Source organism: Canis lupus, chromosome 13, assembly GCF_003254725.2.
Source record: "Canis lupus dingo isolate Sandy chromosome 13, ASM325472v2, whole genome shotgun sequence".
Lineage (NCBI taxonomy): Eukaryota > Metazoa > Chordata > Mammalia > Carnivora > Canidae > Canis > Canis lupus.
The window spans coordinates 54,980,672-54,992,879 of record NC_064255.1 but is presented as its reverse complement, the minus strand read 5'-3'; the positions used below and the strand labels follow the sequence as shown (position 1 = coordinate 54,992,879).

General features: G+C 32.8%; 1 pseudogene; it reads left to right on the top strand.

Moving 5' to 3' along the window:
- Positions 1-12,208, top strand: part of LOC112652172 (inositol polyphosphate 1-phosphatase-like) — a 49,635-nt pseudogene that overhangs the window by 29,083 nt on the left and 8,344 nt on the right.

The following is a 12,208-nucleotide window of genomic DNA, read 5'->3' as shown; positions in this document are numbered from 1 at the left end:
ATTAAACTCAATAATATGAAAACAAAAAACCCAATTTGAAAATGAGCAAAGTATTTCAACAGACATCTTGCCAAAAAAAGATATAAAGATGACAAATAAACAAATCAGAAGATACTCTACATCATATGTTATCAGGGAAATGCAAATCAAAACAATAAGAAACTACTATACACATATTAAAATAATTAAAATCCCAAATACTGACCATACCAAATACTGACAAAGACACAGAACAACAGGAACTCTCATTCATTGCTAGGAGGAATGAAAAATGATCTTGTATGTTCTACTCAATTTTTCTATAAACCCAACACTTCTCAAAAAAAAAAAAAAAGTCTCTTAAACAACAACAACAACAACAACAAATGTAGCTTTTCCTACTGCATGACTATAGTGTCTTCATCTTATGTGAAATGACCTTAAGTGCTCTGGTCTGTTTTTCTCACTCCCCACCCCATTCCATTATATTAAGTATTCATATAACCTCGTGCCAATACCATACTGCTGAAATTACTGTATTTTAAGTGTGTTTTGCTATCCACTAGGTTAAGCTTGTCAATTTTCAACTTTTAAGAATCTTTTGTTGGTCTCATCCATTTATATTTTCATATAAATTATATCAGCAGCACATCATTTCCCCCAATATACTTTGTTCTAAGCTGGCTGTGTGTGCTATCCAGTTATTTACTCTTGTTTGCAAAACACTAAATATCACCCCTTACCAAATCTTTACCATAGGCTACAAGGCTATCCATGATCTGTCACCATAGTTCTACCATTTATTCACTCTGCCTGCCTCTCTTTTCTTCAAACCCGTGAAGCACAGTACATTTTATGGTGTTTGCTTTTGCTGGACACTCTGCTTGTTCTACTACTTTACCAGATTTGCACTCCCCTAACCTTCTGTTATTTGTAAACTATTAGTTATTATAACAACAGAATTTTAAATTTAGTGATGCAGAAAGATATCCAAAGTATATTGTTAATTCAGTAATCCATGTATCAAAGCATATATATTTATAAACATGATTTTCTAAAAGCAAAGGAATGAATGCATATATACTGGAATATAATGTAAAATAAACTTAATAAATTATCATCTAGAAAGCTGGTCCCTTAAAAGAAGATTTTTAGTTGCAGTTTTCATATCTTTAATTAGGTTGTTTTTTTTTTTGTTTTGTTTTGTTTTTTTTTTTGCTAAGGACAGAAAATAATTTTACAACACTATAAACTATTTTTAAAAATAAGCAGTTAAAACATTTCTCATCACTTGGTTTATTGTGAGGGGAGAAATTTTGGTATTGCAGGGTTTTTTGAGCTCCATGTCCAAAAGATAGCTTCCCCATTACCACAATTTCACCACCAGGAAAGAAAGATATTAAGCTGTTGTCATTTAATATAAGATAGTACCTCATCACTCAAGCAATGTATTGTCCTCCATTCTAAAGGGATTTTTATTCCATAATAGTTTATAAAAATGGAATAATTTTTAGGATAAAAAGGTGTCTAACCTGGCAAAATATGTGAAATTACAAATGCTAAAGCTTCAGTATGTTATCCAGAAATTGAAATTATAAACACAACACTATTCATTGAACTCTCCCAAAGAACAAGATTAATTTCAATAATCCTTCTGCTTTAAACATCATCAGCATGTGTAAGATTAATCATGTTTCAGTGAGATGTATTGTTGGAATGTTTGATGCATATTAATGTCCTCACAGTTGTGGTTATTTATCTTCATATTCAAAAGTTCTTGCAATCTTAGCATTAATAATGTGCAAAGTCATTGCTCTACAAAATCTCCAATTATGCAGAACGGAACCACTTTTTAATACGGGACATGCATCTTAAAAGTATTTACTCTTATGTAACATCTTCAAAAGCATTCCAAAAAATAAACTAACTTTGTATCTTTCATAATATGACCATCTCAAGAAAAACAGGCACTAATGAAACTTCAAATGTCACTTTTCATTTTGTTAATGAAGATGTTAATACAGTAGCTTCTCCTTATCCACGGCTTCTCTTTCCATAGTTTCCGATACTCACGGTCAACTGCTCTCCAGAAGCAGATGATCTTTCTTCTGACATATTGTCGGAAGGTAGGTAACAGTCTAAGGTGGCATGTCATTCTCCTCACTTCATCCCATCAATTGGCAGTTAATCTTCTCACATCATCACAAGAAAAAAGGTAGGTGCAATACAATAAGATATTTTAGGAGAAAGAGACCACATTCACATCACTTTTATTACAGTACAATGTTATAATCACTCTAATTTATTATTAGTTATGGTTGTTAATCTCTCACTGTGTCTGATCTATAAATTAAACTTTATCATTGCTATGTGTGTATAGGAAAAAAAAAAAAACATAGGCTATATAAGGTTCACTACTATCTGTGATTTCAGGCATCCCCTGGTGATTTTGTAATGTATCCACTGCAGATAAGGGGAATTACTATATATTGAATTTATCAATATCTGAAGTTACCTTTAAATATTAAAATATGAAATTTTTAGGTTGTCTAATCACCAAAGCATAACAGTAAAATTTTATGCAAATTCCTCCACTTTTTGATTTCTTCAATTACCATCTAATACTGAAATCTTCATATATGTTTATTGCCAAAGAGACCACACTTTTGAACTTCAAATCTATATAATTACTGCATAACTAATTCTCCAATTGAATGTCTTACAAATACCTTATAAAAATGTGTCCCCAAAGAGTGCTTCTGTTACCATTGTTCTTTTTTTTAAGTTTTTATTTATTTATTGAGAGACACACAGAGAGAGAGACAGAGACAGAGACAGAGACAGAGACAGAGACAGAGACACAGGCAAAGGGAGAAGCAGGCTCCATGCAGTGAGCCCAATGTGAGACTCGATCCCGGGACTCCGGGATCACACCCTGAGCTGAAGACAGATGCTCAACAGCTGAGCCACCCAGGCATCCCTGCCACCATTGCTCTCATAATATTTTCAGTGAAAACCAATGTTCATAACAGTACAATATTTTTGCTCAGACTTAAAAGCAAAAGATTCTTTATATGATTTCTTTTATATAAACTCTACATACAATTCACATTTAGACTTCTTAAATTTCTCTTGAATCAACCACATTTTTTTTCCTTGTTAACTGCTAACAATGTATCAAGATTGCATCTTTCATTGCCTATGCCAAATAAATATTGTCCTACCAGTCTACACATATCAATTCTCACTTAATGGGATCCCTGGGTGGCACAGCGGTTTGGCGCCTGCCTTTGGCCCGGGGCGCGATCCTGGAGACCCGGGATCGAATCCCAAGTCAGGCTCCCTGCATGGAGCCTGCTTCTCCCTCTGCCTGTGTCTCTGCCTCTCTCTCTCTCTGTGTAACTATCATGAATAAATAAATAAAATCTTTAAAAAAAAAATCTCACTTATTGTACTGGGAGTAATTCTCAAAAAATATATAAAACTATAAAACATGTCTTTTAACTTCTTTCTTAAAATACCCCAGAGAGTCCTGTAGTTGCTCTTAGAAGATATTCTAAAATGCTTAAACTACCCTACAGGATTTTAAATGGTTAGCTCTTTGCTCACTTTTACAGCCATACCTACCATTCTTCCATTTTATTATATTTTGGCACCCTTATTTCCCTTCTCTCGGTTCATAATCTTGACATGAAATCAATTTTTTAATCACCTCTTACAAAACTTTTCCTTTAATTATGTCCTAAATTAATGTAAACCTAACACTCTATTTCATATCATTCCAAAGTGCTTCCCTCTAATCTTTTCTATTTATGTCTATGTTTCAAATATTTCTCACATCACTGAAGCCATTTATTTTTTTGGTCTCATGCTTCTATTTTAACATTAATATCATCAGTGACCATATTTTTCTTTTGGTTTAATCATCTTACCTCAAAACATTAATAATGTCTTTCAACTCATTTTCATTTTCAATGCTACAACTGTCATCCGGTTCCCATCATTTTGCTCTTTTAGTCTAATAGCCATGTTCCTATCCTTCTGTCAATCTCTGAACCTCATTGATGTGAGACTTGTTCCCAGATGCTAGAAATAAGATAGTGAACAATACTGGTATGTGTCTCATGACCTTTATATCCAAATGGAGGAGATGAACAAGTGGATTAACAGATAAACAATAATTAATGAACTATTGCATGCCATTGATCAGACTAAACATCATATAATGCAATACATAGAAACCTTATAACATTTCTTATTTTTACAATATGCAAATAGTTTTAGATTACCTTATTGGATCCTTCCCTGGAACATTCTTTAATTTCATTATTACTTTAATTTTGTTTAAGACACAAACAAGAGTCAAAGAGATTACTGATTTTCAAATGTCCTATAGCAGGTGACGTGTTGATGGCAATTATGGATATGGATCTATATTATTTCCCTGGCCTGGAGAAGCATGCTTCCCCACTCCTGGTTAATCACAGTGCCCCTCTGCATCCCTTCTATATAACCTTGAGTCCAGGTAACTCTAAAAATATGGAGCATTTAAGTTGCACTTGATTTATATTCTTAAATATGGTTCACTATTGTTGTGGTGGTTGTTTGTTTGTTTTGATTTTTTGGTGAGTATGCAGGGAGTTCATTTACTGGACTTTCTTTGTATTAGTTATTACCAAGATGAAAGTGATATTTTTTAAATAAATAAAAACATTCCAGTAAAAATATGGTTAAATTTACAGGGAAAATATGATACTACCAAATCAGTAACAAAATGAATGAGATGGTAAAATCATAAGACATTCAATATGATATTTTTGTCCCCTTCAATCTACACTTATGGAGAAACTCTTAGATTCTGGCTAAGTTGCATTACTTATGGAGACAGAATGGTGGGGCAGTTAGGTTAAGCATGGGGTAGGAGACATTGAGCATGTTATTTCTTATAATTGACATTGTATTAGGTTGGATTTCTTCTCACATTTCTGAAATAACTATTCAAAATAATATTCATGCTGTAAAAGGTGCCCTCTATAAACTGGTAAAGACACTATATCTGCATAAAAATCCCTTCTGAAAAAGTTTGTTTTGGTTCACGTATCAAAAGTTAGACCATGGAAGATCAAGAAGATTTGATTTAAGAGTACAAATACAAAGAAAAACATAACATTGTCATATATCTATCTATGATTTGCATGAACTTTCTCAGATATCACCAACTCAGTTAAAACTATCATTTAGAAGAAAGAATATAAAAAATAATCTGGGCTTTTTAAAACCTGTGTATTTATCTTTGAGATAGATAATAATAGGTAAGGTTTAATAATGAACATAACTTCATTTTGAAATTAGATTTAATTCTTGCCAAATCATTAGACTAATACAAACTTTTATTGTAAAAGTATTCTCTTTAGAATAATCTAAGTTTGAGTGCATTTCTGGTAATCATTCTTAATAATGGTTATAAATCATTTTTTGAATGCTGTTTCTCTGCCAACCACCAAGCTATTTCTCAACAAATTCACCTAGTATCCATATTATTTGGAATTTATTATTATTATTATTATTTCCTTTTTTAAGTTAAAGAACATGAAGCTCAAGAAATGAAATTACCACCCTTAAATTGAATAGCACACAATTTACAAGAAGGCACTTGAAACCAAGACTTTCTATTCTAAAATCTATGTCAAAAGGAATAAGTATTTAATATATTATAAAATCCCACGATATAAATTGTCATTGGTTTTCAGATACTATTTTAAGAAGCATTAAAATTAAAATTAAATTATGAATGATTATGGGATAGATAGGCAAATAAAAAGGGTATTAAGGATTAAACAATAATAATTATTTGAAATGTAAGCATTTCCTTCTAAAGTCACTACACATTTTAATTTATTTGTGTATGTTTAAAGATTTTGACACAAGGGCATTTGAGTGGGTCAGTGGTTGAGCCTTTGGCTAAGGTCATGATCCCAGGGTCCTGGGATCAAGTCACGCACCAGACTCCTTGAGGGGAGACTGCTTCTCCCTCTGCATGTGTCTCTGCCTCTCTCTCTGTTTCTCTCATTAATGAATAAATAAAATCTTATAAAAGAAGATTTTGACACAGATTTTAAAATATGGTATATTATTTTTCTAGAATGCTTTTTTTTAATTAGATATGACAAAAATTCAATCCATGTATTATCATTATGCGTATAATTCTTTAGGCTAAAATTAATTCTTGGAGAGCCTTATCCTTAGCACCATGATTTTATGACATTGTATAATCCAGATTTTATATTAATGTTATCAGGATGACTTCTTAAATGTGTAAACCCATTCCCAACTAAAAGAGGGAGAAATTGAGGAACCTCCATACAGTTTTCCAGAGTGGCTGCACCAGTTCACATTCCCACCAACAGTGTAAGAGGGGTCCCTTTTCTCCGCATCCTCCAACATTTGTGGTTTCCTGCCTTGTTAATTTTCCCCATTCTCACTGGGGTGAGGTGGTATCTCATTGTGGTTTTGATTTGTATTTCCCTGATGGCAAGTGATGTGGAGCATTTTCTCATGTGCATGTTGGCCAATGTCTATGTCTTCCTCTGTGAGATTTCTCTTCATGTCTTTTGCCCATTTCATGATTGGATTGTTTGTTTCTTTGGTGTTGAGTTTAAGAAGTTCTTTATAGATCTTGGAAACTAGCCCTTTATCTGATAGGTCATTTGCAAATATCTTCTCCCATTCTGTAGGTTGTCTTTTAGTTTTGTTGACTGTATCCTTTGCTGTGCAAAAGCTTCTTATCTTGATGAAGTCCCAATAGTCCATTTGCTTCAACGTGGATGGAACTGGAGGGTTCCAACTGAGTGAAGTAAGTAAGTCAATCGGAGAAGGACAAACATTATATGTTCTCATTCATTTGGGGAATATAAATAATAGTGAAAGGGAATATAAGGGAAGGGAGAAGAAGTGTGTGGGAAAATCAGAAAGGGAGACAGAACATAAAGACTCCTAACTCTGGGAAATGAACTAGGGGTGGTGGAAGGGGAGGAGGGCGGGGGGTGGGGGTGAATGCATGACAGGCACTGAGGGGGCACTTGACGGGATGAGCACTGGGTGTTATTCTGTAAGTTGGCAAATTGAACACCAATAAAAAATAAATTTATTATAAAAAATAAAATAAAAGAGGGAGAAATTGGTTGGATATTTAAAGAGGTGTTATAATTAGAGGACATACTATTACCTGGAATTCTTAAGTCTGTGTTATTATAATTCAAAATATTCTGCATAAATCATCTTGCTTAGAAATGTTGATGAATGAGAAGTCAGAGTAATTTAAATGCCTGTACAAAGTACATACTTAGTGCTTCTTCACTAAGCATACTTTTATCATTCAATCCTAAGGATTAAATGGAAGCAAAAATGAGTTTAAGACAATTATTTGTAACTACTCCAGTCATATTTTAACTGCAGATTTTAAAGTAATTGCTTCGTATAAGAACGGAAAATCCTGAAAACATATATGTGTAAGAATTATGTTGTTTTCCATGGCAGAACATTCATGTTTAGGTTTTCAAGCAAAAAACATAGTGTGTGAATTTTAATGCAACATGTATTCTGCAAAACATCCTGATAATACTTTCAACATTGACTTTGTCATTAGATTTATCTCAATTTATTGATCATCCTATTTTTCTTGTTTATATTCCTTTTAACAGAACCTCAAATATACAAAACGAGTAGAAATTTAGAACAGTAAAAACATTTATGCACACATACTATTTACATGTGTGGTACAATGTTGCAAATACATACACATTTTCTATGTATTTATTTACATTCATATTAGTGCATATGCCTATGTATATATCTATATATAAATATGCATATATTTGCAACTGATTCTTGTAAGTAGGTGTGTTTTATTTGTATTCTTTTTTTTAAGATTTTATTTATTTATTCATGAGAGACACACAGAAAGAGAGAGAGAAGCAGACACACAGAGGGAGAAGCAGGCTCCTTGCAGGGAGCCTAATGTGGGACTCTATCCTGGACCCCGGGATTGCATCCTGAGCCAAAGACAGATGCTCAACCGCTAAACCACCCAGGCATCCCTGGCATCAGAATCTAGGAACCACTGAAGATTGAGGGTATGTGCTGGCAAATGACCTTGTTTGGTTTGGGACCTTGTAGAGTTGTACTCCAAGAGTAAGGGTTAAATGAAAATAGACTATACTTAGTAGGGACTTCAGTATAGCTTTGAATCAAGTTAGTACCACAAAAAAGGATTAATGTGATTTCAGACATCACATTTCCCAAACTTGACGAAGGAAGATAGCATCTTCCAAAGCCTCCAGATAGTTTTACAAACAGAAAATATTTTATGTATGAAAAAATAGGTAGATTAGGATATGAGACATATGAAAATAACCAACAGCAAAAAAAAAAACAATAGACCAGCAAGACATATAATTATGTTAATATGACATATTAACAAAAATATAATTTATAATCCAGTATGTTTAAGAATATTAAATACATGTTAATAACAGTATCAGGACTCTATAAAATATTTATGTCAATTACAAAGTGAATGTAAAAATGAAAAATGCAAAACTTGATTAACATTAATAATTCAGTATATAGATTAGACATTGGTGAAAAGTGAATTCATGAACTAGAAAATAGCCCAGAAGAAATTATATGTATTAAACCATGAAAAGTATGAAGATAGAAATATTGAAGAGAAAGAAGATCTAACATCTGAAATTGGAGTTCCAGAAAGAGTAAAAAGAATGAGGAAGAACCAACATTTGAAAAAATAATGGCTTAAATTTTCCAAAAAGAGGAATGCCTGGGTGATTCAGTGGTTTAGCATCTGCCTTTGGCTCAGGGCCTGATCCTGGGGTTCCGGGATCAAGTCCCACATTGGCCTCCCTGCATGGAGCCTGCTTCTCCCTCTCCCTGTGTCTCTGCCTCTCTTTCTCTGTGTCTCTCATGGATAAATAAATAAAATCTTTTGAAAAACTTTCCAAAAAGAAATAAACACGTCATGCAAAAATTATGAATATGAACAAATAAAACCCAGGATAAAATATTTAACAAAATAAAAGTATCATGTAGGCATATCATAGGAAAAGAAGTAAAAGCAAAATATAGAAACAGATTATCCTCTGAGGAGTCTTAACTGAAGGAATGAAAAGGAAAAAAAAATAAATACAGTGTAATAATGTTTTCTGGTATTGAACAGAGATGAATAGATGTTGGGTGGAAAGATGAATACAGGAATAGACCATAGATTATAGAAGATGATGAATGGATAGACAAATGCAGATAAATAGAATAAAATAAGTGTCAATAATATCTCACAGGTGATTGTCAGAGACTGGAGGGATGGGGAGTAGGGAGTTAGTTACTTTTTATAGTTACAGAGTCTCATTTTGGGAAATGAAAAGTCTTGGAGATTAGTGGTAGTGATTGTTACATAACTAAGTGAATATACTTAATTCCACAGAACCAAATACTTTAAATACCTAAAAATAGTCATGTTATTTTTTTATTGTGGTAAAACATACATATTATAAAATTTACCATTTTTACTATTTTAAGTTTATTAAAATAGTTTTAAGATACTTAAAAATAATTTTTAGTTATTGGAAGTGACCATTCCAATTTTTGTCTCTATAAATTTCACTATTTCAGAAACCTCATATAAATGGTATCATACAATATTTGTTCTTTTGTGAAGTATAGTGTGTCAGAAAGTAGCATTTTGTCTTCCAAACTAATCCATGCTGTAGTAAGCCTCAAAATGTCCTTCCCTTTTGTAACTGAACAATATCCCATTGTGTATATATTCCACATTTTTTGTTCATTCATTCATTCACTCATTCATTCATCATTGGGCACTTAGATTGCACCTTTTAGCTATTATGAATAATGCTGCTGAACACATAAAAAATATGTGAGTTCCTGCTTTCACTTCTTAAAATGGTAGTTTATGCTATGTTACTTTACCACAATAAAAAAAAAATCTAATGAGCATATTATTTAATAGATTCGACATAATAAATGCATTAACTAATAAAGAATAAAAAATAGCATTAATATTAGCTCTCCAAAGATTACCTATGTATTAAATAATAGATAACTCAGTGTCATTAACTTTTATATTAACTCTATAAAATAATTTTCATATTTCCTTGAAATAATTTCTCATCAGTCCTTTATGAACACTGTTTGTTAACAAAGTCATCTCTATTTCTTAATATAATATTTAGCTAATAAATATATAATCTAAAAAAATGTTCCTGATGGCTCTCACATGTTAAATTTCCCAGATTTAAGATATTAGTTCAATGTAATATCACATCCAATAACATCTATAATGAGTGCTTCAGAGGCAAAATAAATCTCTAGTTTAGGATTCAGATTGAGATATTTTGCACTCTACATTGGTTCAAATGATAGATAAATAAAAAATAATTTCTTATCCAGATTCATATGTTGTCACAATTCTGTTTGTCATTTCTGAAGAGATTCTAGTGGTCTCTAGAAAAATCTTGCTATCATTAAAATAATAATATAAAGAAAATACACTGTTTTACACACAAACTATAACATAAGAACAGTTTTGTAGTTCCTGTTGTGTGGCTGTTCAATTCTACCATCAAGCACTAGCAAAACAAGATAAATGGATTTCTGGCTAGATCCATTTTTATCACTTTTCCCAATTTAATAAGTGTACATTAAGTTATTTAATTTCCCAATCTCTATGTATTTCATATTTTATGAGCTTGTTTATAGATCCTTTATAAGGAAATGCATAAATCACAAGAGCCCAAATTGATTGCATGTATCTGTACAACCAGCACCCAAACCAAGAATAAGAGTATCATACCAAAAGTACTCTGAATATCCATCCCAGTCACCACTTACTCCAAAAGGGTACCCACTCCACTGACTTAACACAAAACTTTATTTTACTTGTCTTTTGAACTTTACCACAAAAAAAGCATGTGGCAGGAAGCCTGGGTGGCTCAGGTTGAACATCTGCCTTTGGCTGAGGGTGTGATTCCGGGGTCCTGGGATGGAGTCCCACATCAGGCTCCCCATGAGGAGTCTGCTTCTCCTTCTGCCTGTGTCTCTGTCTCTTTCTATGTCTCTCATGAATAAATAAGTAAAACCTTCAGGGAAAAAAAAAGCATATGGCTTTTACTTAATGTATCTAATTCTCTTTTTTTTTCAGAGTATATGTTGGGTTTCATCCATGTTGTTACATGTGTATGTAGTTTGTTCATTCTTGTTGTCATGTTAGGAGTTATTAAGAATATATTACTTATATTTAACTTAGTTAAATATAAAAATTAAAATATTAAAATTAATTATAAAAATAGAAGCTACCAAGAAGTTTTTTTAAAATAATTATAAAAATTACACTTTCACCAAAGGTGCATGACCATTCCTTTTTTCCACATTCTAACCAATATTCGAATGTTTTTGTCTTTTTAAAAAATTTTAGTCATTCTCACAGTGCTGCATTTTGATTATGACTTGCATTTTCCTGATGAGTAATCATATTGAGTACTGTTTCATATGTTTATTGGATAATTGAATAAATTTTTGTGAAGTGACTATTTTTTTTTCCTATTGAGTTGTCTCTTTTGCTTTTTGTATTCTAGATATGAATTTTTGTTGGATGCACATTTGAGTTGAGTCTTTCATTCTCTTAATGTCTTTTGATAAAGACATTTCTTAATTTTAGTATAGGCACATTTATTATTCTCTACCTCCGTCCTTCTTAAGAAATCTTTGTCTAGGGCAGCCTGGGTGCCTCAGTGGTTTAGTGCTGCCTTCAGCCCAGGGTGTGATTCTGGAGACACAGGATTGAGTCCCACGTCAGGCTCCTTTCAGGGAGCCTGCTTCTCCCTCTGCCTGTCTCTCTCTCTCTGTCTGTGTGTGTGTGTGTGTGTGTCTTCCATGGATAAATAAATAAGATCTTTAAAAAACTCTTTGTTGGGGATCCCTGGGTGGCTCAGCGGTTTCGCACCTGCCTTTGGCCCAGGGCGCGATCCTGGAGACCCGGGATTGAATCCCACGTCGAGCTCCCGGTGCATGGAGCCTGCTTCTCCCTCTGCCTGTGTCTCTGCCTCTCTCTCTCTCTCTCTCTGACTATCATAAATAAATAAAAATAAAAAAATAATAATAATCTCATATTTCTCCTATGATTTTTATTGATTTGCCTTTC